Below are 25,981 nucleotides of genomic sequence, written 5' to 3' on the forward strand. Positions count from 1 at the left end.
ACAAAAAGATACACTGATGTTTGTTTGAAAGGAAACTTTTTTCTTCTCCAATTTACTTTTTTGAAATTTATACGAACTCAAATAGAGGTAGGACTAATAGAAGAAAACAATGACGCAAATATCGCAATTTTTCCCTGGGATTTTGTAAGTATAAAAATTATTTTATGTTACTAAATTCACTTTCATCAGTAAGGATTGGGCGTGTATCTGAGGGAATCTATGTTCAGTATTTTGATTATAATTTTGCAATTCAATTGAAAAAAAAACATTATAATTCATGAAATATGATATTTAAGTATGGTAATAATTTTTAGAAAAATTCGTCGTGGAGAAATGTTTGTTTCCGTGGGTAGCATTCAGTTAGAGGTGGAAGAAAATAATCAATCACGTGAAGAGGATATCAATCTACGCGCTATTCTAAAGAACGATTTAACATATGGCTGATGTGACGATGAATTCGGGAAACAACACCCAACTCCCTCTGCGGGAAATCGAACCTACGCCCTCTCGTACTCCGGGCGAGCGCACTAGACCACTGTGTTATGCAAGCAATGAACGTTTCAAAAATATTCAAATATCACCTGACACTTTTTTTGAGTTACAAATTGAAAACTAGTCTTGAGTAAAACAACCTTCCGCTACAATGACCTTTATCAGGAATAACATACCGTGAGAATATTTGGTTAGTTGACAATTTAAAATGCCATCACTTCTCTAACTGATTATTATGACAGTTGTTCCATGGGATTGTTGAAACAAAAGATTACGTTTCAAATATGATTCGAACACGATTCTCGTTTTCCGTGATCTGCTGGCAGAATTTTTATATCGGGAGTACTCAAACAATATTGTACAGTTGCTCCAAGAAAGGTCAGGCATGCCCTTAATGTGCATGCAGGAGTATGTTATCCAGCGTTAACAAACCCTTTCCACGTTTTTATAAACGTCAAGGATCCACATTATATAATTGGCAGAGTAAAAATCATCAACTCTCTCTCCTCAGTAAAATGTCACAGGTAATAGTAGGTGAAATTGCTCAGCTCAGGTGATAGTGTTTCCCCCGTCCAGCTCCGAGAATACTAAACTGAGAAAGAGAAACAATCTTTTTCTACTGTCTGCACTGTACGCATATCTCTATACTACCCCAGGGTCCCAGAGGAATGGGGAAATAAGTAATATTCTGACGTGGTCGCTTCCTGTTATCAAAACGTGAAACAGCTGAGCTGGTTGGGTAGGATGGAAAAAATGTTCTTAGAAGAAGCAAAGTTACAATGTATCTGGGCATGTCATTGCCGGAATAAGAGGGTTTTAAGGAGGACGAGATAACTCCCAAATGCCGCTGAGAAGATTAAGGAAACTTAAGCAAAGCCACTCTTGTCTCGTTTGCTAGTGGTTAACTGGCAGGCTTGTGACGTCACGTCCAGACTATTCAGATAAACTACTCCAAGCAAAGTCGACTGATCGAATTGTTTTAGAAGAGTTCCAGTATAGAAACGTATTGCGTGTGATTTCATTCTTTCACCCAGCACGAATAAACTACTCCTACAGTTATCGATAATTATGTAGAGAAATATGTCTTCTCCATGTGTGAATACACGATATAAGAACAACGACTGTTATTAGGAATGACAGCTGACTTTTAGGAATAAAAAAATTCATCTTTGCCTCTACGGGGACTTGAACCCACACCTTCTTGCATTCCGGTCCATAGCGTACTGGTATCTTCAGCGATAGCGTACTCATTCAAAATGCAAGAGAACGTGGGTTCGAGCGCCCGTTCAGCCAGAGGTGAATTTTTTTTTCTTCAAAAACTCAGCAGCCAGTTTTATGTATATCTTGCACTAAACGTTCGCGACGTTGTGACACATCGGTGGGGGCCACACTGCATTTAGATCACATGCACTGAAATATTTTCAAACGTCGCAAAGGTGTACGTTTTAGAGAGGAAGAACGCAAGTAGAGAGAGCATCTCTCTCGTTCTTTCTCCATCTCTCTACATATATGTCGACATCTGGTGGCTTTGATGAAATTTACAACCTCTTAGCTGATTACTGTCACTTTCCACCCCACGGTGTCATTCAGCTCATACGGTACCGTTCTCTAAAGAAGAAACATTCTATCTGCTTCCATAGTGTGGTGGTAGTGCACTTGCCCGGAATGCGAGAGGAAGTAAGTCCCAGGCAAAGGGACGAATTTTTCTACCAAAGATTAGCAACTCCACATAACAGCCAGGCAGCTTTCTGTATATCACGAACTATCGATAACTCGTTACAGTTAAGATGAAACATTATATATTTTACTAAAAGATTAAAAAAGAAAAACCAGAATAACAAGTAACAAAGCCCGTTTTAGCCGAAAAGGTAATTTCTCAAAACTTCCAGTCATATCTAGAACTTATTATTGAAAGTGAGACATGGATTAAGTTAAATGTTCGTAGTACTTGAAATTCACTGAAACACAAAGTTCAATACATTAAAAAAAAAATTAAAAGAAAAAGGAAGATATAAAAGAATCCACGGCTGCCAAAAAGATGAGAAAATTCAACTGCTACGATTAAGGTTTCTCGTCCACACGCCATCCAGCGTTGATCAAAAAATGCATCATTATTTCGCGGCTGCTGGCATTAAAGGATAACAAAAATAAATATATATATATACTCGTATTTATATACGTATCCAGGAAGTGAATTTTATCTCTTTATTGTCATTTATCACGTTTTCTATCTAGGCTTTATTTTATTTTATTATTTTTCGTTTGTTTTTTCGGTGGGACGGAAAAACGGAAAGAAACACACGGGAAAACTCGAAGGTGGTAGAGAAAAGACAACGGAGGATTTTTGAACTTCATTTCTTTGGTTTTTTTTTGTTTCCTACTGCGTGAGATTTCACTTTTTGATAGATGTCGGAGGCTTTATTTGGAAACCGTGTTCCTCCACCGTTGCCTGTCGAAGCACTGACTTTACAGTTAATGCTCCGGGTCTCTCTCTCTCTTTCTCTCTGTCTCTGTATATATATACTGTGGCAAAAATAAAAGTAGAAATGTGTATATACAATATATAGGAAGCGGTATGGCCGGGAGGTTTTGAGGAATAGCTTCCTTCCTTTCCTTTTTGCGGGTCGCAGAGAAGATGTATTTTATTATATATAGTTCGTTTTTTGTTTTCTTTTTTTATGTTACGTATTATTATTTTAGAGCAGAGTTGAAGGGATATATTCGTATAATGTTCTTCGCATATTTTATTACTTTTTGTTGTTGTTTTTTAAGGGGAAGAAATGCAAGCAATCTTTTGACGGACGGTGATGGGATTACGTAAGTATGAAAAATGTTTGGAATTTAGGATGACACATAAATACGTGTTTTATCTCGTATTTTGGGCATGTATAATACAATAGGATGAAATATGAGGTAAAATTAGTGAGCACATAGTCTAGACATATAATTCGTGAGAGTGGATTGAGAAATACATGTCTCCTATGTATTAAATATGATAATCGTTTCATAAATCAGAGTAGGTATAGAATCTTGGTGATTAGCATTTTAAAATTTCATGATCTAGATGTTTAAGTTCAACTCATGCGTTATAAATAGTGTACGAAAGTTTTTGTCGACATTTTGTCGAAATGTCAACAAAATTGCCAAATATTGTTAATAAATAATATTTTGGGAGAAAAAAGTACTGGAGCAAATCTGCTAAAATGTATTTCACGAGAAAAAAAAATTAAACATGGCAAAAACGTGAAAATTTATAGCTATTCATAATATAAATTATAGCACAATTCATGAATTATGTAAATTATATATTCTGATTCTAGTAAAAACGAGTTCATTTTAAAACCGAGATGTGATTATAACCGAAAACGTTATAACCGAGTTTTACTCTAAATACTTGTGAAAGGCACGTTAGCACTTACATTCCAATTACATTTCACAGATGTGCAAAAAAAATGTGAAATAATTAAGCAAAAGTAAAAATAGCAAGTGGTTGTGGGTATATAAAAGGAGGAAGAGGATATTGTAAAATTTAAACAAACTACACAGATAAGGAGCAATATTTGAGAACCGTCAAGAGCACACATAAATAGAACAAATAACACTGCTCAACAACAAAATTGTAATTTGAACAAAAGTAACTAATTCGCATGGATTTTGATGCTGCTGAAAACGAAAATGACAGGCAAAATAATTGTGCCTGTAAAAAAACGAGATAATTATCAATAATTATTATTGATAATTATCTCGTTTTATTTACAGGTGTTGATTGTGATAATTATAATGCAGTAAACATAATGAAGAGGAAAATCCACTCCCACTAATAACACTGCTAAAAAAAACACCTTTTTATATTAGCAAGAAAATTTTAATGGTTTTAAAGTTTGTTGCAGCTGCCTGCCGATTCCGAATGTGCCATTGGTTTTGCCATATTGGCTTCAGTTTTTGAGATAATGTGAAAATTGAATTTGAATGGTAATACCATAAGCAACGTGTAAATCACATTCAAACTGTGCGGTATAAATAAATAGAGTAAATGATTTTCAAAGATACTTCAGTGATTTTAGGATGGCTTTCGGGTGCTAATTCCGAATCTGGCATTGGCTTTAGTTTTTGAGATAATGTGAAAGTTGAGTTTCAATGCTAATTACCCTAAGCAGCAAATTACATTGTTGTGAGTATGCATTACCTCAAAAACTAGAGTGAATTCTGCAAGAACAATGCCAGATTCGGAATCAGCGCCGTCAAAATGACTTTAAAATCAATGAATATCTTTGCTAATGCTGTATTTACTGTATTTATTTGTAACGCAGTTTCAATGTTTTTTTGTATGCTGCTCATGGTTTTACCATTGAAAATTTTAATTTTTATTTCATATCAAAAACTAGAGCCAATCTGTCTAAAATCTTCCCATCTATAGTTCTATCTACGTTCTTCTCCTGAATTGAATTTATACTCGGACTCTTATTTCATACACCAGTGCTAATGATTTAGCGATATGGTAATATTTCGTTCCCTTATGGGCATAGAAATATAAATAAACTCCTTTGAATGAATTTAGAAAGACCTCATGAAGATTTATTGCACAGCGCAATATGCAGAACGTCAAAAAATGCGTACTAAAATGCATCATTCTTAAATACCCAGAAATGTAAGTTCAGAATATCGATGTCAATTGCACTGTACAAATATTCTTTTTCACTGTTCATGCATTCTTTTTGAATTTCACTGTTCAAAAATTTACAAATTCCGAAAATGAATGTGTCGACTGACATTTTTTCGAAAAACTTTATGCTGCTATGTTTCAAATTCAAATACCACGATGGAGTACAAATGTCGGCATTATTAATACATCACACCATTACTTAAATACTCCGTCTCATAAATAAATTATTCATACGTTTTAAAGAAAGCTGTTTTGAGGCATTAAAATATAAAAAAGATGCCACAAGCTGAAGTTCTGTACGATTATCATTTCTTATCGAATAATCATGTTGTGCATCTCCTTCAGTCGTATCTTGAGGTACGGAAATTCTTTTATGAATCCGTTTCGCTTTTCCGAACTGATTAATCTTCATCTCTTGTAATGCAGTCGATGGTTTACGTGGGGGGAAAACTGTACATTCTTCCGTTGGCGACTAAAACGGGATTTCTAGAACATTCTCCCGCTACTAAACGAAAAGTTTCTCCTGTTGTATAGTCTTTCTTTTCAACAAAGGAAAAAGAGCCCACTCTATCTCTTCTCCTTCGTCTCCAAGATTCATTAGCATAAATCTCATTAAATCCCGGGGTTGAGTTCAAGTTCTTTCTCGCTCTCTCCCCTTCATCCTCCATTGTATTTTGTGCACGTGTTTTATTTTTTTATTTTGTAATTATTAAGTTTCAGGAAAATATAGATATTAATCTTGGGATATTTTCTAGTACCTGCACCTTCACGAAGATGCGAGGCACGAGGCGAGTCATTTGTGTGTGTTTCCGGAGTTAAAATTATATGAACTTGATCCCCTTGAGAGACAGAGTGAAACTTCGGAAGTTTACTTTTCTAGCGTATCACTATGAATTAGGTATGGGAATGTAGAACGAATTAGAATTAATGGAAGTATAATAAGCTTTTCGATAGCAAATGGCTTTATACTAAAATATCGGGTCATGGGAGGGAAACGGTGGAAATTTTGATGATCACCTACAATTACAGCCAAACTCAGTTGAAACGTTCTTCAAAGGACTGCGGAATTATGTGATTGATACTGAGGTTTTTAGTGTTCTGGATGCAAATATATTGCCAGGTACTAGAACGAAGTGGTCATTTTATAAATACAAGTATACAGACACAAAGAAAACAACAGGCGAATTGCCAAACGTGGTGGCTGAAGAAAGATGGCCATAAAAATATAGATTTCAAACATATAACTAAAATAGATCAACCAACCCAATATAAAAACATGTCTATCATGAAAAAATACTTATTATTTACTTATTAATTCAATATTGTATAACCGAGGCCTATACAAGAGGATGCGGAAGTTATGTATGACGAAAGTGACGATTGATAATACATAAAAATTCAGAAATCGTAGTACAATTTACAATATTTGGTGGTAGGTTGTACCAGTCGATAATAGTTCTTGGGAAGAAGCCTAATTTGTAACAATCTGAAGAAACGAAGATAGGCTGTAATTTTTGGGAATGGTTGAGTCTAAAACAGAGAAATGTGAGGGTTTAATTAGAATGTTGGAAGTGTCGATATTAAAAAAAAACCTATGGAGGATTTTGAAGAGAAATGTGTTAAACGAGAAATAAGTCTAATAAGAGAGGAGAACGCTTGGATATTGAGTTGGCGCTTGAGCTCTGATATGGAGACAGACGAGGACCAACAGTTAAAAATGAAGAGAGTGGACATATTTTGGATAGATTCTAATTTATGTCTATGTTGATTATGACTTGTAATCAATTATACATAATACATTGCCCATAAAAAAGATTATGGTTGTCTTGAACTAAATAACATACTAACATTTTATTATTATGAAAAAAAATCCAAATGACAGTCTGGTATGTGTGATGAATATAGTCGGACGCCGATATAAAGATAACAAGTTTTACGATCGTACCCTGATATAATGATATAATAATACAATTGAATATAATCGACGTTAGATTAACTCAAAATTCCAAAACGAACACGGCTATAGGCGTTTCGGAACTATATGAAGTTCCTTCATCAGTAGCAGAAAGAAAGAAGAATAAGAAAATATTGAAAAACCTCCTTATAGAGAGAGCGGGAGTTACTCGCTGTTGCAGACCAGAGTCAAATTAAAAAAAAACAACAATATACAACAATTTAATATTGTCGTGCAATTGAATTGTCGTACACGTTTGTTTGACGTTTGTAGCGTCATTTTTCTTGTTTTTTGCTTCAATGTAAACGTGTTCGTTTCGCTAGCAGTTACCACTAAAGAGGCACAAAGAGCATCGATCCGATTTCTCTGATTGGAAGGTGTGGAAGTCTTGCACCCCAACCAAACATTACATGTCATCTTTTTGAGTAAAATTCTGGCAGCACAATAGGAGACACGTATATAAATGCGTATGAGTTGGTGCCAAGAGAAATCACCACGGTGGGGAAAGGGGCAAACCTGTCAAGGTCTTCCAACGCTTACTCGCCCGCTACAACGTCATATTTATGATACGTATTTGTAATTGCCGAGGACTCTTTTGTGGACAATTATAACAAGGAATTAAACTTGGTTCATGATCAAAATATGAGCCAGGATTCAAAGTATAGTGTGGAAACACCCAAAATATCGCAGTTTTTACCCAGAATCAGAATATTTCACCAAAAATTATGTAAATGAGCTTCGGGTAACTCAAAGGTTCTGTAAATGTGCCATAAGCAACTTAAGTAATCTGGAAGTGTGCCGCGGGACCTACAACAAAACAAAATTTCCAATCACTACACTTCTCTCATAGTTCAACAAATAGATGGCAGCCCTTTAACAAGCATTATACAAAAACAAACATAACATTAGATTCAAAACACGTACACGCACATTGCAAAGTGTACCGATTCTTTAGAAGTTCCGAAAAGGAATATGGACGAATTGCATGCGTCGTTTAGCAATAGTAGTAGCGGTATACCACGCGTGAATCAATTAACTTAGAAATGTGCTGCGTGTCAGCTGAGTGATCTAGAAATGCTACAAAAGCTACGTAAGTGATATGGGAATGTGTCGCAATATATTAATGTGATCTGGAAATGTGTCGCAATATATTAATGTGATCTGTAAATGTGTCGCAATATATTAATGTGATCTGGAAATGTGTCGCAATATACTTAGATGATCTGGGAATGTGTCGCAATCTACTTAAGTGATGTGAAACTGCACCATGGGTAACTTGAGTTATCTGTAAATGTGCTGGCTATTTAATTTTTAAAAGAACTATGTTTTATGTCACGTCAGATGACTCCGAAAGCCACATTTAACACATTGGTTGAGCATGCATGTTGCAGACGATCTGTGGTTTGAATCTGTCGTTGTTTGTCGATCCGAATTTGACCGTTTAAGAAAGCTGCAAAAAGAGATTTATGATTGATGAATAAGTATTTATGGGGTTTGATGAAACTACGAATGCGAAAAAAATTATCTAATGAACTCATAACTTTTTTCCTTGACTATTCATTATTTTTAATTTTCTCAAGTTTTACTGAAAAAAGCTCTACAATTTACAAGAAAAGAGAGATTTTTTTCCTCTTTCTCTCTTCCTCTTTCAGACAATTCAAATATTTATTATTTGAAAAATTTTTATTTTCAATTTTTATACGAGTGATAAAAAAAAGAGAGACGCATAATCAGGAATCATTGAGAATTCTTTTTCCTCAATATTTCTCTGGTAATGATTTATTGAGTTGAGAAACAATTAATCATAATTTCTGGTAAATCTCTGATAAAAAAAATAATCGGTCAAGAAGAAAGGTTGAAAAGGTTTCAAAAATAAATTAATTTTTCCTTTGATTTTTCGTGATTACAGTAAAACATCGCAGCAGCGATACTTGATACAACGATAAATCCCTCTACAACGATAAATTATGTCATGTTTGTAAATGCCTAATGTTAAATTTCTAACGTTAAATTGCTGTCTCTCGATATAACGATATTCTCTCTACTGCGATATTTTTTCTTGGTCCTCGGAGTATCGTTATATTGAAGCATTGCTGTATTCTGTAATCGTATATGATGGTTAGAGCAGTGTTCTTCAACCGTGGTACACGAACCGGTATGTTTTTGCTGGTTCGAACTTTTAACCCGAAATTGTAGCCACTACATACTAGTTCAAGATAAAAAAAACCTCGTCAAGTTGTCACCCTGATAAGTCGTCATTTTTCTTCAGACCCTTCCAGCTCTCATAGACCACAATGTTATTAAACCTTCGTTTACTCGTCGATAATTTCGTTCAAGTCGTCACTATGAAAAAGTTTGAGAAAGAGGAACAGACTATTTTTTATGGCTCCCATTAAAAAAAAGAGCTTGTTAACAGCATTGCCAAAAATTACGAAAAAGAGCTTGTTAACAGCATTGCCAAAAATTACGAAAAAGAGCTTGTTAACAGCATGCTTAAAAGTCACCTTAAAATACTATATACCCAAGCGGAACAGTTTAAGTAACGAAAGTTACGCTGGGGAAGTTCATTTGCCGACTAAAGTTTTTGAAACGTTAGGGACTGTCCGAGCTAGATGTCATTTCTGCCTGGGCTCCATTCGAGAAACTGGACAAACCGCGAGACACCCAATCTCTGTCGCAAGAAGCAACGTAAGCACTTCGCCCCCCTCCCCGGGATGGGGGGACCAGGGCATCTCCGGCAAAACCAAAATTTATTGATATGTCAAAGATTACATATAGTGCAAGGAAATCAAAAATTATGTAAATCGAAGAATCAGATTAATCATTTTAAATTCAAAGTGCAACGCGGGCACGGATAATAAATAATCATAAAAAACCTGGACTCTACTAATTTAGGGTTTGAAATTTAAACAAAATATCTTTGTTGAAAAAATTAGACATGCTTCCCCAAGTTCAGGTCTTCTGCTTACTTTTCCCTGCCCAGGGCCCCTCCACCAAGTCAAAAGTGTTCGAGATTACTTTGCAGTTGCATCATGAACTACTGATGAAGAATTCAAACACTAAAATTAAATTTGATGTATATGTAACATTAATGTAGAATAGAGAGGTCTGTTATGAAGAAACGCTACTTATTCAAACAAATGATCTGTTAGTCTATAAATTAAAAATTACTAGTATAAATCAAAGTGTACCAGTAAATTTCACCACAAAAATTTAAGTAATAAGAGATTAAAAAAAAAAAAATTGCTATTATTTTTTCGTTCGCAATCTATAAATATTATTAATATTGTTATTTTTTCTTCATTTAATAAATGTTATATTACTTCAAATTTATGCGATTTTCATAACATTGCACATTAAATCTGACGGAACTCCGCTGAAGTCGTCATAATTTTTCGATAACTTGAGGTAACTCGAGGTTTTACTGTATATATACATCATACTATCTCTCTCTCTCTGTCTAAATTTGTTATTAATACTGGTTGTTGAATTAGCTCTGGTCTGCAAATTATTCATTTTATTCATTTATTTTCTACCGGTCACAAATTGTTTTTCTTATTCATTAATACTTTGCTGGCACGCAAATCATTTTGTCCCTAAATTAGTTCTCCCTTTTTTTAGTTTTTGCCGGTCCATCAATTATTTTTTGTGATTAACAAATTATTCATCCTATTTATTCATCTATCTCGCTGGTCCTCAAATTAATCCCCCCATTCATTCTTTTTTTTTTTTTGGTGTCCCGTAAATAATATTTTTCCCATTCAATTATTCCCTGCTATTCCCCCAAACTATACATCCTGTTTATTTGCTTCTAGTAGGTCTGCAAGTTATTTTTTCTATTTATGCATATTTTTGCCAGTTCGCAAATTATTAAACCTGTTTATTTCTTTCCCGTCCGCAAATTAATCCCTGTGTTTATTTATTTGTGGCTGTCAGAAAATTACTTTTCCCTATTCAATTATTGTCTTTGGCGTCCAAAAAAAGTATCAATTTTATTATTTTTCTCTTGCAGAAAGAAAGAATCCGCAAATTATTTCTTCTATATATATTTATCTTTTGAAGGTCCGCAAAAATTATTTATTTTTTCTTATTCATTTATTTCTTGCAGTCCACGCAAATTACACATGTTATTTATTTGCTTCCAGTCCGCGTCTGTCAATAATTCTCCCTCTGCATATTACTAAACATATTTATTTTTTTGCAGGCACGCAAATCATTTCACTTGTTTATCTATATTTCGCCGGTCCTCAAATTATTTTTTTGTTCTAATCAGTTATTTTTCCAGGCCGCACACAAAGTATTCCCAATATTTTTTTAATCTTTTGCCAGTCTGCATATTATTAAACAATTCTAATTTTTGGCCGGTACGCAAATTATCTCTTGCATTTGCGCTAATCCGCAGGTGTAAAAATATTCAAAAGACCAAGTTAGAATATGATCTCAGTCTGTCAAATGTATTCATTCAAATCTGTGATAACTCTGGGGGTATCTTCCTTTCTTTCTTTCATACCGAGTGCAACTCAGGCCTGTCGCCATAAGCAATTTGCTGTGAACTCAAAGACCACAGCAGACAAAATGCCCAACGAAGTTGCTAAAAAAAGATGTCCATAAAAAACATGTGTCGTATATATATGAAAACTATAGAAACCTAGTGAGTTTTGCCGGAAGTGTAAGCGTGTATAACAGTCTGAGTGCGTATCTAGTGTTGTGTCCGAAAAAGAGGCTTCACTCAAGCCTCTTTGAATGGCCGAATAGTCCGTAGAAACTTCAAAAAAATTCACAAAAACTCTAAAAATAACCGAAATAAAAATGGTTTGCACGGTTAGCATCACTAGATCACGTGAATTTTTTTAAGAGAGAAAAACGTCTCAAAGAACAACCGATAGGTGGCACTGACGTACACAAGTCAAAGAAATATAAGCAAGTAACGAACAAAATGCCTCCTAATTGTCCCACATGACCACCACCGCAGGTAATAACACATTGCAAGCGAGTCACAAATCTAGCAACGTCAGAGCGCAGCAGGTCCACATACACGGTTTACAACGGTGAACTGGTTGTCGGTTCTTATAACCGTCTCGTTTGCATATTCCCACCGAACTCACTCGTACCAGTGCCATCCATCGACTTTTTTTTAGTTATATTTTCCTTTCTTAAAAAAAATTCCCGTGACAGCGACGATAATCCTGAAAATAATTTTTTGTTATTTTTCCGGTTTTTATTCATTTTTAAATTTTCCACGGACTTTTTGCCCTTCCTGTATATTTCGGAAATGAAGTCAGTGTTTTGAATATTTGTACCGTTTGTAAGCCTCCTGTTGCTCTCTGTGGCGAGTGCTTCCAACGAGGCGATCAACTCAGATTCGTGCCTCGATGTTGGGAACCACAGAAAGGTAACTATGTACTTCACCAAATATGGTCATATCGCAATTTACTGTCATTAATGAGATGGGTTGGAAATGAAGGCGCTGTCTATCGGTGGTCGCCTCAAGTTCGTTACGGAAAATATCTTATCTATATCCTTCTTCGGGTTCGAACCTAGGACCGCGATAGCAACCTCCACGGTGGTAGACGAGCATCTTACACCACGCAACTCGGACTTTATCCGACAGGAAGGTGAACTGGTATCTATTGAAGATTATGTGAAATTTGAACACGTCTTTATAATAAAAGTTGTAATAATATATGAATAATATTGCATGAGAGATCTTCCGTATCGAAATATTTTGGGGTTGAAAATCACCAAGCGTATTTCTCGATAGTAATATAATCCCCTCTGCGCAAATTATTTCACCTAAAAATCTTCTAATAACGGGCCGCAATTGCGTAAGCTCTTTATTTTCTGTATGCGAGGACTTACACAGGCGTGTGTTGGATGAGATGATGGTGGAGAAGATAGCGTGTCTCATCTGCTCTGTTCGATTCATTCTTTACGGCAGAATAGCAATAGCGGCCGCCTCTCAATTTACTTAGGGTTGAAGTATCGGTTCTCGTACATTTTAAATTCAGAAGCTTGTAATTATGGAAACTTTTCTGTTGCATGTGTCTGTATGCATGTGTATGGAGAAGACACAGAGAAAGAGGGAGGAGAGTATAAGTTAGATACTCTCTCACTGCAGCAACCCTCGATGAGATAAATGAGCAGATTTCACCATTTTTCCCCAATTTAAGAGAGTAAAATAATCACGTGCTGCCAAATACGGTAACGATCTTCACAAGGGTGGAAAATGAATTGATCGACGCTGAAACCGAATATTTTCTGGTCGTGTGTGGCTCTAAACATGAGCTGAACATTTCGAAAATGTTTTAAGGATTCTTATTTAATTTGAAAATTCAAGTGCTGAACTTTTTTCCGTTTCATGTGCGGAACACAAGATGCATATTTTGAGTTATAAAATATGAATAAACATAGGTTGTGATTCCTGAGTGCTATTCATTTTCTAGATACGTAGTATGCATACGAGTTTTACAGGCATTCGATTTAACTACCAGTGCTGCGTACAACATGTTCCCAGCGATGCAGAAGCCTTTATATACCGGACAGATGCCCACACGTTAATATTCCTTACGGAACCTGTAACGTAAATGGTATCTGTTACCGTTGGCACTGCGTAATATCTGGATGGTGCGAAGAGAGAGCGATTTTTAGCCTGACACATTCTCGCGTCCCTCTCTGACAGCTCTTACACACCTTGATAACTTTCGGTGAGGTGATGGATGCAGATTCACTGCAAGCCTCTTGCAGTCCTTGGTGATAATGGTTCCCAACTTTTCGAAAGCAAGCCTATCTCCCCATTAAAAAATCTCGCCACAGAGAGCGATATCACGTGCTATTCGATATACAAGGGTGCAAATATTTAATCATTATACTTCACTCATAGTTAGAAAAATTGATGGCAGATGGCAGCACACACTACGCATAACGAGCATTAAACAGAAACGAATTTTACGTTTGTTTTCAACACGCATGCGCACACTCTACCATGTAGCAGTTCGTTAGAAATTCCGTAGAGGAATGTGTACGAGATGCATGTACGGTTTAGAAGTGGTAGTCATTGGTGAAAAGTTGTCTGCTTCCGAATTCGGAAGGCAGATTGCAGCGCTAATTTGACACACAACAAACACTTCTGCGAAACAAATCTCACGTTAGGGTCACAACACACACACACGCACATTGTACTCATTCGTTAAACATTTCATAGAGGAATATGGACGAGATGGTTTAGTAGTAGTTCTTGGTGACACCGTCGTACATTGCGACCACTCGGTCCTTCAATTTTAAACTAGCTCCTCTACTCTAGTTTCGGAAACAGTGCAACGCTATTTTGACCAGCTCGTTCACAATTGCTTTGCTCCTGTCATCACTGCGCACACGCATTGAGGGTGAGGGTGATTTGATTTGCTCTGAGGGAGGGCAGATATTTTACTTATCTTAATTGTTTTATGAAAGGCATGGTCTAGCTTCGTTTCATGACGTCGCTACATAATTATTGCCCCTATTAAAAGAATCAATCCATGCATTTCATATATTATATTCATAATAGCTGGAGCTAATTAATTTTCTAGGATTCGATATTAATTATGAAATGAATGAATAAAATTTATTGTATATGTTTGACGTACCGAATATTTCTTGAAATATTTTTATAGCATAATAATATTCTGAATGTGTTTTTGTTAACGTATGTGGGAAGATTGACTCTGTGAGTCAAAAATATTTGATATATATACAGGATATTTCTCAAATTTTCTCGTTAGATTTGTTTGGGATGCCTCGAGGATTTCGTTACCAAACGTATATCAACATTCCATTTCAGTGATTGTTTTAAAAATGTAATCTGTGAGTCATCGATGGATCCATTGCGATAGATCTTTAAAGGATGCTGAGAGGTTTATGGGATTAATTTTAGAAGAATGCAAAATTGGAATAATATTACAGCGGAAGACTATTTCACAACATGCTCTATATTGACCTGGTTTATGATCAAGAAATATTTCCTACGGAAAATCGAAAAAAAAAAATATATCAACAATCTAGGCACCAAAATAGTTTTACCCACGGAAAGAGGTCCAAAGTAATACTCCTGTTCTTAAAAATCAAAGTAATGATTTTTCAAAGCACCTTCCGTGACCTTCTTTCATGTTGGCAGATATGCTGCAGTGAATTACAAACATTTTGTGCTGCTCTCAGCCTGCACTTTAGCAATTGCACACGGAAGATTTTAGGTGGCAATATCAATTTTTCAGTCAGCAAGACAACCTGGCACCAGGGATTTATTTGTCCATCCCCGTCTTAAGTTACACGAGGAAATTGAAAAACACTACTACTAGGCAATGCGCCTCATAAACATTTCTCTTGGGAATTTCTAACGAATCTGTGCATGTCGGGAAGTGTTGTGTATGTTTATCCTGTATGGCTCGAGCGAAGTTATTATGTCAGTTTCTACAATAGGAAATGTCAAACAGCATTTAGCTTTAGCGACTATAAAATAATTATAAATGAATTAACTGGCATTGCGTTGAAAAACTCCGTAGAATGTAATATACAAACCATAGTATGGGAAAAAAAAGATTTTTCATTTTATTTCAGGTTGTTTTTTAAACGTGTTTTCCTTTCTGGTTCTTTGTCTCTACGAGGTGAAAATTTATATAAGTTTTATAAGTTTATATAATTTATATAAATTTTTCAAACAAACGTTAAAGAATCAACTTTTGGTGGATTTCTGCTGATGAAAGCCCGAACACCAAAAAATTGCTCGCTCTTCTTTTCTTATGCTAAAATATATTTATATATAAAAATTTATTTTTCTTTCAAAAAATATTGTATGGATCTAATTTCCCTTTTGGCCCCTTCAAGTACAAGCTTTTGGCAAAAAATTTGGATTATCTCAATTGGGTGAATCGGCGATAAATCTTGTTACCTCGTCTTAACCTCACGTTAGAAAAACGAGACAGAAGGATAAAGAAAAAAAAAAAGAAGAAAAATAAGTAGAAAAGGGGAAAAACAGTATATTAGATAAGTAGATAAGAGAGTACGCAGTAGATTTGTAGTAGTTTACTTTTTTTAGTAATTACTTTTTTATTAATTAGGGTTGCTGTAATTTTGAAATATATGATATCCATATTTGTAATGGGCATCTTTTATCAACCACCTCGTAAGGAATTTTGCCTGTTGTGGCGTTGTTTTGTATTTGTATACTTGTATATTTCTTTCCACCCTCACCCTACGTGTTATCTTTATTCCTACATCTATATAGTAGAAACATATATTATATATGGGATAAAATCTGTAACAGGAATATAGAAAAAATACAATCTCAGTCCATAGGGTTACAACAAACCTTCGCGATGGTGAGGATAGAGGAAAGAAAACACAGAGAACTGGGTTGAACTTATTCCACTGACATTTTGGCGAAATATTTCGTCCTTGATTGAGAACGAGTTCAAAAAATACAAAATTTCCGTATGTTAACGTGTATAAGGAACCTCTTGTAAAAAATTAGGTCGCAAAATAAGGAGGGGTTTATAATACCAGACGTATATTATACATATATAGTTTTAACTGTTTCGATATTTAAGTCAAAAAAAAAATAAGGGGGTTCCTATTAACCCCATTACTTCTGGGTTTTGGACAACAAAGTTGAACGATGTATAGTTGACGTAGAAGCGATACATCTCAGAAACGGATTTTTTTCTGAAATTTCCGGTAAATAAAGGCGGGAAAAAAATTAGTGTGAGACAGGATTCACCACCCTCCCCATGTATACATTATGTAATTTTTTTTCTATTCGTCAATCCTTAGTGGGGGAGAAAAGAAAGCAAAATAATATTCAAGTAAAGGAGAGAAAAATCCATTCTCGATCATAGGACTACACAAGGCAGATGCTCGACGGTAAGAGCAAACGAAGGGAGAACGAGCTCGAATGCATATCATCTTCTACCCTAGGCCGAGATATCATGACATGGCATGGACCGAGGTTACCGATACATACGACTTTACATTTCTCTTGGTTCGGAAACTTTAATGTTTCTTTTTGTCATTACAGTTTCAGTTAAAAACTAAGAACAGCAACATTTCGTCTGCAAGTATCTTCAAGAAGGTATCTTCTCAACGTAGGTGTTGTCATAAATCACTCATTTTTTCAATAAAAATGGGATCCGTGATTACCTCTGAAGAAATGCGCCACAGTTGCAAGTGAAACATCTAGTTTAGCTCTTAATTTGGACCAAGATTCAATAGCCCAGCCGGGTGATTGAATAATTGTCAAACTTATAATACTCAGATAGGAGCTCTGGAAAAACCACGCGTGTATGAAATTCCGTATACTTGTGCGAAAGTAAGTAAAAATGCATACCCAGTACTATAAGTACCCAGTAGACCTATAAGAAAAATAAATTATTTTCTGAACATGCCACTACAGTATTACAAGGCCATATAGTTCGAGACTACCGCAAGATATACCTGATAAGAAAGACGGTTTTCGCTCTAAAAATATCGTAATAGCATATATGACATAAATAATGCATACGTTCATGAAAATCGAATGAAAGGAAGGAGGCGAAATATTCTCTTCTGGTAGTCGCTCGTAATGTTATAATTCATCCGAGGATGAAGAAGGAATGCGATATAAGGATGGAAATTCAGACTATTTCTAGAGAAAAAGGGGAAGGAAAAAGTATTATTATTTATTGTAGATGCTACATGAAGAAAGTTGTACTTAAAACTTCTCGGCCATTAACATCAATCCGAAAAAAAAAATTAATAAAATATAAATACTGAAAAATTAAACCCAAATTTTTAATTATTTTTTTCCAACAACATTCAAGTTTTTTGAATCGTAAATAGTGGATTAGCACTGAAATCTAATCCTGTTGTTCTTTGATCGCTTAACTTTGACTTCTTTTTTACGTTCTTCTTTCTTTGGACATAGTACCTGTTCGGTGGTTGTACGGGCATCGTGGATGACAAGCATCAGCCACAGCACAGATGCTTCATGCATAAGAAGACCATGTCTCGCTCGAAATTTCAGTGGTGGATGGCAGCACTTAAACAATACAGTAATGAAAATTCTAAAACGTACACTGACAAGGAAAGGGTCCAAAAGTGTCGTCCTAAAAAAAAATAATAATAAGTACATTCATCTCAACCAGAAACACATGAAAAAAAAAAAATAGCTGCGGAGTTCAATAATTAAAGCTGCAAAAAATATCAAATATGGTAAATGTTTGCTACTCATCGTCTCTCGTGCTTCTAAAAATTTAATAATTGCCCTACATAGGTTTTGATCGTAAGTAGTAATGGATAAAATACGAAAAGTATCCGACCATAATTATATACAGGGTGATTCCAAACTGCTCTGCCAAATGAAATGTGGTGATGGACGAGCACAAGTGGATCATAAACCACCCCATTCCTTTCTTTTATATAGACAATACTCATTGAACCAGACAATAACTGCTACAGGAGTATCGTCTGTATAAATGTATGCCTGGTATCTTCGAGCACGTCCGGGATTCGTTTTTACGTCGTTGTAGATTGTGCAATGACGTCAGCGACCGACACTTTTTTCCAACAGAACTTTTTCCTTGTAATAATTAATCAAACAAATATTTTTTGTAGTTATTATTGTACTTTTTTGTCGTTCCAGCGTGACGTCGAAACCTGCATGCGTCTTTCGCTATTTTCACCCTCTCAACGAGGTTCGCGACACTATGTTCTATTACAATTTTTGTTCCTCTTCATGTCACAACCCTTTGAGTTTGTCGGCCAAATATATATATATATATAACAGATCACTCTTTATTTATATATATATATATATATAACAGATCACTCTTTATTTATATATATATATGTATAACAGGTCACTCTTTATATATATATATATATAACAGATCACTCTTTATTTATATATATATATATGTACAGGGGGTGATTCAAAACTCAACGTACAAACTTTTAGGGGAAGGTAGAAAACAGAAAAATGAAACAGAATTACGTAGGAATGTATGACCGAAAACCCCGACCTGATCAGTTGGAGGATAAACGAAGATGCAGGAATGACAAGCCAATAATGGGAAGAAAAACTCTTTATTTAGCGATACCTTACGCGGAGACAGTCAGTGTACACGTTGTTTCACAACAAAGTTCTTACCATCCACAGTTATACAAAAAAAAATATTGTGATTCATTCCTATGAGATTCTGTTTCTTTTTCGCATTTTCTACCTCCCCTAAAACTTTGTAGGTTGAGTTGTGAATTATCCTGTGCAGGTTTTCTTAATCTATTTGTCAAAAATTTGAGATTTACAGTATTTTCTCAAGATTACTCACGAACACTCTCGTCCGCACAGAATGCAGTCGTGACTAAGGAGTAGCGTGGAAGGATCGGCCTCGCGTTGTTTGATACGTGCTGTCGCTTCCAGTGGACGACCGGCCATCTCCGTGAAGTTCGTTTGAAGATAAGATTCAAAATTAAAATAATAATAACAAACTATATATTAATCTCCGCAGACATATCCGATTCGATTAATTCCCATTCATTGCGAGAGAAGTGCACAGTTTTGAATTATTCATCAGAATCCTGCGAGAATTCATGAATATAGAGGGGGAGAAAAGTCTCTTAAATTATTTCTTTGCATCTTCGGATTTTAGAAATCGACAAAAAAGTTAGGCATCTGATACGAGAATAGAATAAAAGTTGTCACGCGTATAATGTTATCCTTTATCGACGTTCTTTATTATTTATAACTATAACTAATTCATGATGTTATTGACACAAGAAATCCGGTTTATCCACTATTCATCGAGCTTTTCCTTTGAAGAAACTTATAAATAATTTCGTTACACGGTATGATATACAGTATATGATTAACAATAATTAACGCGTAAATAAACATACTTTTAAAGTATTAATGGAAGAAGGTGCGCAAAAATGTTAATATTTTTGTACTAATAAGCTACCCGAGCATACCGGAGCACGTACGTTTTCTCTATACCTGTAGCATTTAAGAAATAATCATTTTCAAAACAACAAACGCTACTATATGTATTATTGAAGAAAATATCGAGAGCGAAGGTAATTTATGTAAACATTCCGAAATTCATTGTTAAAGGTGAAAACCATTGTTGTCGGACTCTAAATTAAAGGTTCCGTATATTCGTCGAGTTCGGACGAAATTTTAACGTGACTTATCATTCAGATCGTGTCATGTTTCATGTATATCAGGGGTGCCTAACCTCCGGTTCACCAAGAGGTTCCATCAGGCAACGAAAGGTGTTCCGGTGTAAAATATCAATATACACACCACGATAAGATGACTACATTTCCTTCATAAAAATACATTAAATCAGGGTCCATACGGGATATCGGCTATTATCACAAAACACTGCCAAAATCATGTAAAGCCAATTACGGCCGAAAAATTTGTCAAAGGTAAGTGAGGTCGCCAATTTAAGATAAAAAATAGGCAACCAAGAGTGGCAATTTTGGCCAAAAAATTCGTCAAAGGCAAAAAACGCCATATGCGGCAAAACAAATGTTAAAGGCAACTAAAACTTCCAATTACGGCAAAAAATGGTCAAAGGTATTAATTTGTAAATTATGAAAATAAACTGAATTGTTTATTTCAAAAATTAGAGTATGCCTCTTGGAAAATGAAAGTAAAAGCTTAGCATTTTACGAATAGTTCGGAATAAACAAATTACTGGAATGTCCCCTAAAATCCGGGTCATATGGTCATAATATATACGATTTTCTGATCCGCGAGCGGTAGAAAATACCTTATATCTGGCCAGCGGACTAAACAGCGTTGGCACTCCTGATACAGTAAAAACTCGTTAATTCGTCACCCTAAAAAGCATTGTCATGCGCTCAAAAGTGACCGACCATAAATGCCTAATGTAACAAAACGGAACAGCTCAAGTAACGAAAGTTAATCTGAGGAAATTAATTTGCCAAATAAAAAAAGCAAAGGTTCTTGGAACGTTAGGGACTGTTCGAGCTGGACCTGATTTCAAATTCAAGCACAATAGGACAACCTTTGCTGGGAAAAAATACATTGTTTTACAATATGAAGCCTTTCGGTATTTGCTTTTGCCTGCCTACGTCAGAAGTGGGCACTCTATTCGAGATTACTTTATACAGTGAAACCTCGATATAACGATATTTCGTGGACCATGAAAAAACATGGTTGTAGAGACATTATCGTTATATCGAGGGGCAAATTTATTATCACGTACCTTCAGATTTAATGCTGCTGGCAAATTTTCTAAATCGGTGTTGTTAGTACCATTGAAATGTGTACCTTTGTGTCATTTATTCGCCACAAAAGGCTTAATTGATCAGTTGGTAAGCAAATTTTCTGTTCGATGTATTGTCCCTGTCAAGAGGTTTATTGCAGTACACTTTAGTGTATCACACACAAAAATGTAGTGATAACGAAAATTTAATCACACGTTCTGTGATAGGTGGTACCAGATACAGATATTTATTAGACGTCCTCGGTAAAAATAAAATATGCGACGAGTTTGAAAATATATTAAAGGATATTTCGAGCGAAATATAAAAAAATCTATGTATATATATATATATATATATATATACAGTATATATACATATATATAGATGCAAAATTAAGTGCAATAATTCTGTTGTAGAGAAAAGCTAACTATTCTAAATCGGTTTCCCAAATTATTTGTTCGATCGCCCCTTTCTTTAGAATTTTTTTCCTCATCGCCTCCCGAACCCCTAGGATCCTGTATTATATTCGTAGCTTCTATCGCTTCACCAAACACCAACTCTGGCCATATCGCTATTTACTGCCATTAGTGAGGTGGGTTGGAAGTGAAGGCGCTGTCTATCGGTGGTCGCCTCGAGTTCGTTAGGGGAAATATCTTATCTATATCCTCCCTTGGGTTCGAACCCGGAACCTAGACAACAACCTTCAAGACGGTAGACGAGTATCTTACCACCATGCCACTCGGGCACCAGCTTCTACCGCTGCCCCCCGGACCGTTCCATCGCCCACCAGGTTGTGATATTGCTCACTTTGAGAAATACTGGTCTAAATTAAAATTACTATTACAAATCATAAAGATATCAGTATATTTTAACTTAATAACTTGAAAAAGATCAAAAAATTTTTTTAAAAAAATAAGAGTTTTTTTTTCTTTTTTGTAATCTATAAATTCTGTTAATATTGTGATTTTAATTGATATTTTAATAAATGCTGAATTAATACAGTTTTCACTATATTGCACATTGAAATTGACGGACTTCGCTTAAGCCGTCGTATAGTTTTTTTTCCGATATCGTGAGTGACGACTTATCGAGGTTTTGCCTGTGCGTGCAAAAATGTGAATTCGGGCAAAGATTATAGATTTCTATCGCATAGATAAATATTCATTATGAGAATAGCGATTCGTTACGGAAAGCGAGATTATGCGTAGAAAGTAAGTCTGATAATGGTTATTATCCGCTTTATATATTTAAAATAAGATAATAACAGTTGCATATTCCATTTAATTAACCTCTAGTGAAATCTCCAAGTATATATATTCGCTGCCTCGTTATAAATACCAATAAACACGTTCGACAAAATACGCTGCGGAAATCTCTGGAGAGGATCTTAAAAAACATTTTTTAAATATTTTAGACTGTTCAAATTTGCTTGAGGACAAATTGTCTCGATTTCGTTTATTCTCTCAGGTAGAGTAAAATAAATTTATGTCTTCCCCATCTCAGCAATTTAACGAGAATGAAGAAGTAAAAACTCGAATTATATACACTTTGTATCAAATGCGTTATTTGTTTGTGATTAAATACGATTTTAATAAACGCATTTCAATTTTACAAAGTACCAAGTAAATTCAGTAACAGCGTTTTCTGTAGTTTCGACACGAAACAAAATGTTTATAGGGGCTTATAAGCTTACTAATAGACATATGATCATTCTTGTTGGTGAAAGAAATTTTAAAAACGTGTAAATTCACGGAAGAACAGAAATTCGCAATTGCATAAAAAAAAAAAACAAATACTAGGGAAAAATAAAAGTAAAACCGTAATTGTATTAGCGAAATAATATCCTTTTATATATTCCATTATGAGCTAAAATAAAATAACGCAACTTCTATGTTTAAGATTATAAGAGAAGAATCGGTTCGTCAGAATCACTAAACCAAAACACCTAATGCAATCCCGGTCCCTAAATATAAAGTGTTCCGTAATTCCTAATTCGGCTTTTATCTCAACATTTGTTCCTCGTAGAGATATGGTTCTAATTTTAATAAAAATGATCAAAATTTGTTTTGTTCACATTTTGTACCAGTTTCGAGAGTGATAATACAGTGTGCCAGAAAATAAAATAAAATCTATATGTGAATACGACCCCCACCCCCTCCCCCCCGTTCTCTAATTTCCAATCAAACATTTATTGCCCTGTCTCACCCGCAGCCAATAGAAAAAAAACTGTATTTTTAAGTGCAATATTCACTGAGATATTTGATTTAAACAAAATCGTAGAAAAGTTGGGAAAGAACAGCATAAACCAACGGACATCGCGTCTTTCCCTCATTTGAGCTGTTCTTTTCCAACTTTTCTCCGGCTTTTGAATTCAAATATGTTATTAAATATTTCACTTAGAATTGTTGATTTTTTTTTTGGCCTCCAGAGAGACAGGGCAACAACTTTATAATTGGAAGTTAGAGGACAGGGGATTGTATAATTTTTTATTTTGTGACACACTCTCGAAACTGGTACAAAGTGATTCTTGAACACATTTTGAGCAATTTTCAAATTAGAACCATACCTCTACGATGAACGCTTGATGAGATGAAGTCTGACTTTGGACTCGCGATACCTTGTATAGAATCACTGCACATGGGCTTGAACACCGACAACTCGGGCTTGTGGCTAACAATTTATAGTACTAAACCACACATGCACCTCGTCCACATTCCTCTACGTAACTTCTAACGTAGCTAAATGATTTACAGCCGGCTATCCCAACAGATTGAGTTGAAGCGGTAGAATAACCACCAACATTCGCACGGAGTTCTAGGAACACCGAATTCTACGGTCCCTTTCCAGAATCCCACAGTGTCAGAGCCATATTTCCAGCTACTAACTACTAGCCGTGCATGCACCTCGTGCACATTCCTCTGCGGAATTTCTGACGAATCCTTATATGTCGGAACGAATTATGTGAGAGTATCAATATACATGACTAGTTGCCTACATGACATTTTATGTTGCCAGAGTAATGCTTGTTTCGTGTTATTGCTGGTGCTGTCACATGTGTCTTCCATACTTTGATGTGAAGTTGACAAATGCTTGAATTTTCGATTTGTGTAAGTATGGTGTTGAAGGTCTTAATGGAGAGCAGGCAGCTCTTTTAAATAGGAGACGGCCCGCATTCGTGCCTTGAAGTTTTCGAACTTCAAACCTGAATCCTCCTGCGCAAAACACCGTTTCCTGCTTTTAAACGACGACTTCGACAATATATTGCTAACGTACCAAATATTGAAACTTATTTTAATACTCAGACATACATTTATGCATTTTGCTTGTGTTTTTTTACAAATAAATACCTGTCCCGGCATCTCTATTTTTTATACTCAGTACATGTATTTTCTTGTGATTTGCCATTACATAATTATGCATATTTTTTTCATACGTCTTTCTTTTTCTATTTTTTTTATTTTTGCGCATTTAACATAGAAATACTAATTTCACTAGTGACTTTTAGTTTTAGCTGCATTGTACGTTGTCAGCACCGTTTACCAAATTATCCCTTGTCATCGCATATGTAACTCAGTGAATGAATAATTATTTCAGTCTGTAATACATTAAGCATATATTTCACCCCTTTTTTTCATCTTGTATAAGTGAAAGAGAATAAATTTCTTCTCCTTGGAAAATAAATTCTACGTTGATCAAAGTGTATATCGTCACGACGGTAGTTATACCTGATCAGAAATCATCGATAATCTGTGATAAATGAAATTTTATTTTCACGTCATAATTTGAGATAAATCGATAATCTGGAATGTGGTCACCGTATGAGTTAAAATCAACACATTACTCCTTACAGCAGAGTAAATCACTCTCAATTCGTCCTTGTCATCAATGACCTAATTTGTCTCATTTACAGGTGAACTTGCGTACACGGCCGCACAACGCCTTTGCTTTCCTGGCTGCTTACCTGGCAAGTGAGGGATAATAAAAATGGTAAATGTATGGGAAAATATAAAACATTTGTCAAAAATGTTAAGGAAATATTCTGTGAACCGGGAAGAAACCATAGTTTATGAAGAGAAAACAAAAACAAACACAAAAAAACATTTGGTAGCTCAAGATTTTGAATTAATTTTCCTTTTTTTTTAGGAGTTTCAGTCGGAAGAAATCAGGAAGTTGTTTCAGTTCTATTCAAATAAAGTCAAGGAAACTTCCAAGCAGATTTTGCTGGGAACATGATCCCAGTCTAATAAGCTCTTAATCGCATTAAACCTTGAAATTAAAAAATTATCAACAAATATTATTTGTCATAGATTTGTTCAACATTTAAATACATATGAATTAGTAACACATAACTCATCTGACAATATCTGATAATTCATTTATACTTTATTGTAGACTCTAAAAATTATTTTGTATTAAAAAGAAGCTCCAATCGGATTAAAAATGGAAATGGTTGAAAAAAAAAATCAATAAAATACACAATATATGCAAAAACATTCACCAGAAAAATTTTCTGAAAATATAAACCTAGATTTAATCAAATATTTACCTTCAAAACACACAAACACAAGTTACATTTTGATGAAAAATACCGTCATCAAACTTACAAGTTTACTAGTGTTTTCTTTTTTGTT

General features: G+C 35.0%; 1 long non-coding RNA gene across 1 annotated transcript in view; it reads left to right on the plus strand.

Annotated features, from left to right (window-relative positions):
• The window catches only part of LOC149069508 (uncharacterized), a 52,053-nt gene extending 26,460 nt beyond the window's left edge, over positions 1-25,593 (plus strand). Inside the window, exons 2-4 of the long non-coding RNA XR_016195095.1 lie at positions 3,265-3,309; positions 25,261-25,337; positions 25,494-25,593. This is a non-coding gene — a long non-coding RNA (uncharacterized LOC149069508). The remainder of the gene's footprint in view (positions 1-3,264; positions 3,310-25,260; positions 25,338-25,493) is intronic.
• The last annotated feature ends 388 nt before the right edge of the window (positions 25,594-25,981 follow it).

This window comes from Pholcus phalangioides, unplaced genomic scaffold, assembly GCF_987345545.1.
Source record: "Pholcus phalangioides strain wild (caught in Gottingen) unplaced genomic scaffold, Ppha-v1.0 ptg000022l_1, whole genome shotgun sequence".
Taxonomy (NCBI): Eukaryota; Metazoa; Arthropoda; class Arachnida; order Araneae; family Pholcidae; genus Pholcus; species Pholcus phalangioides.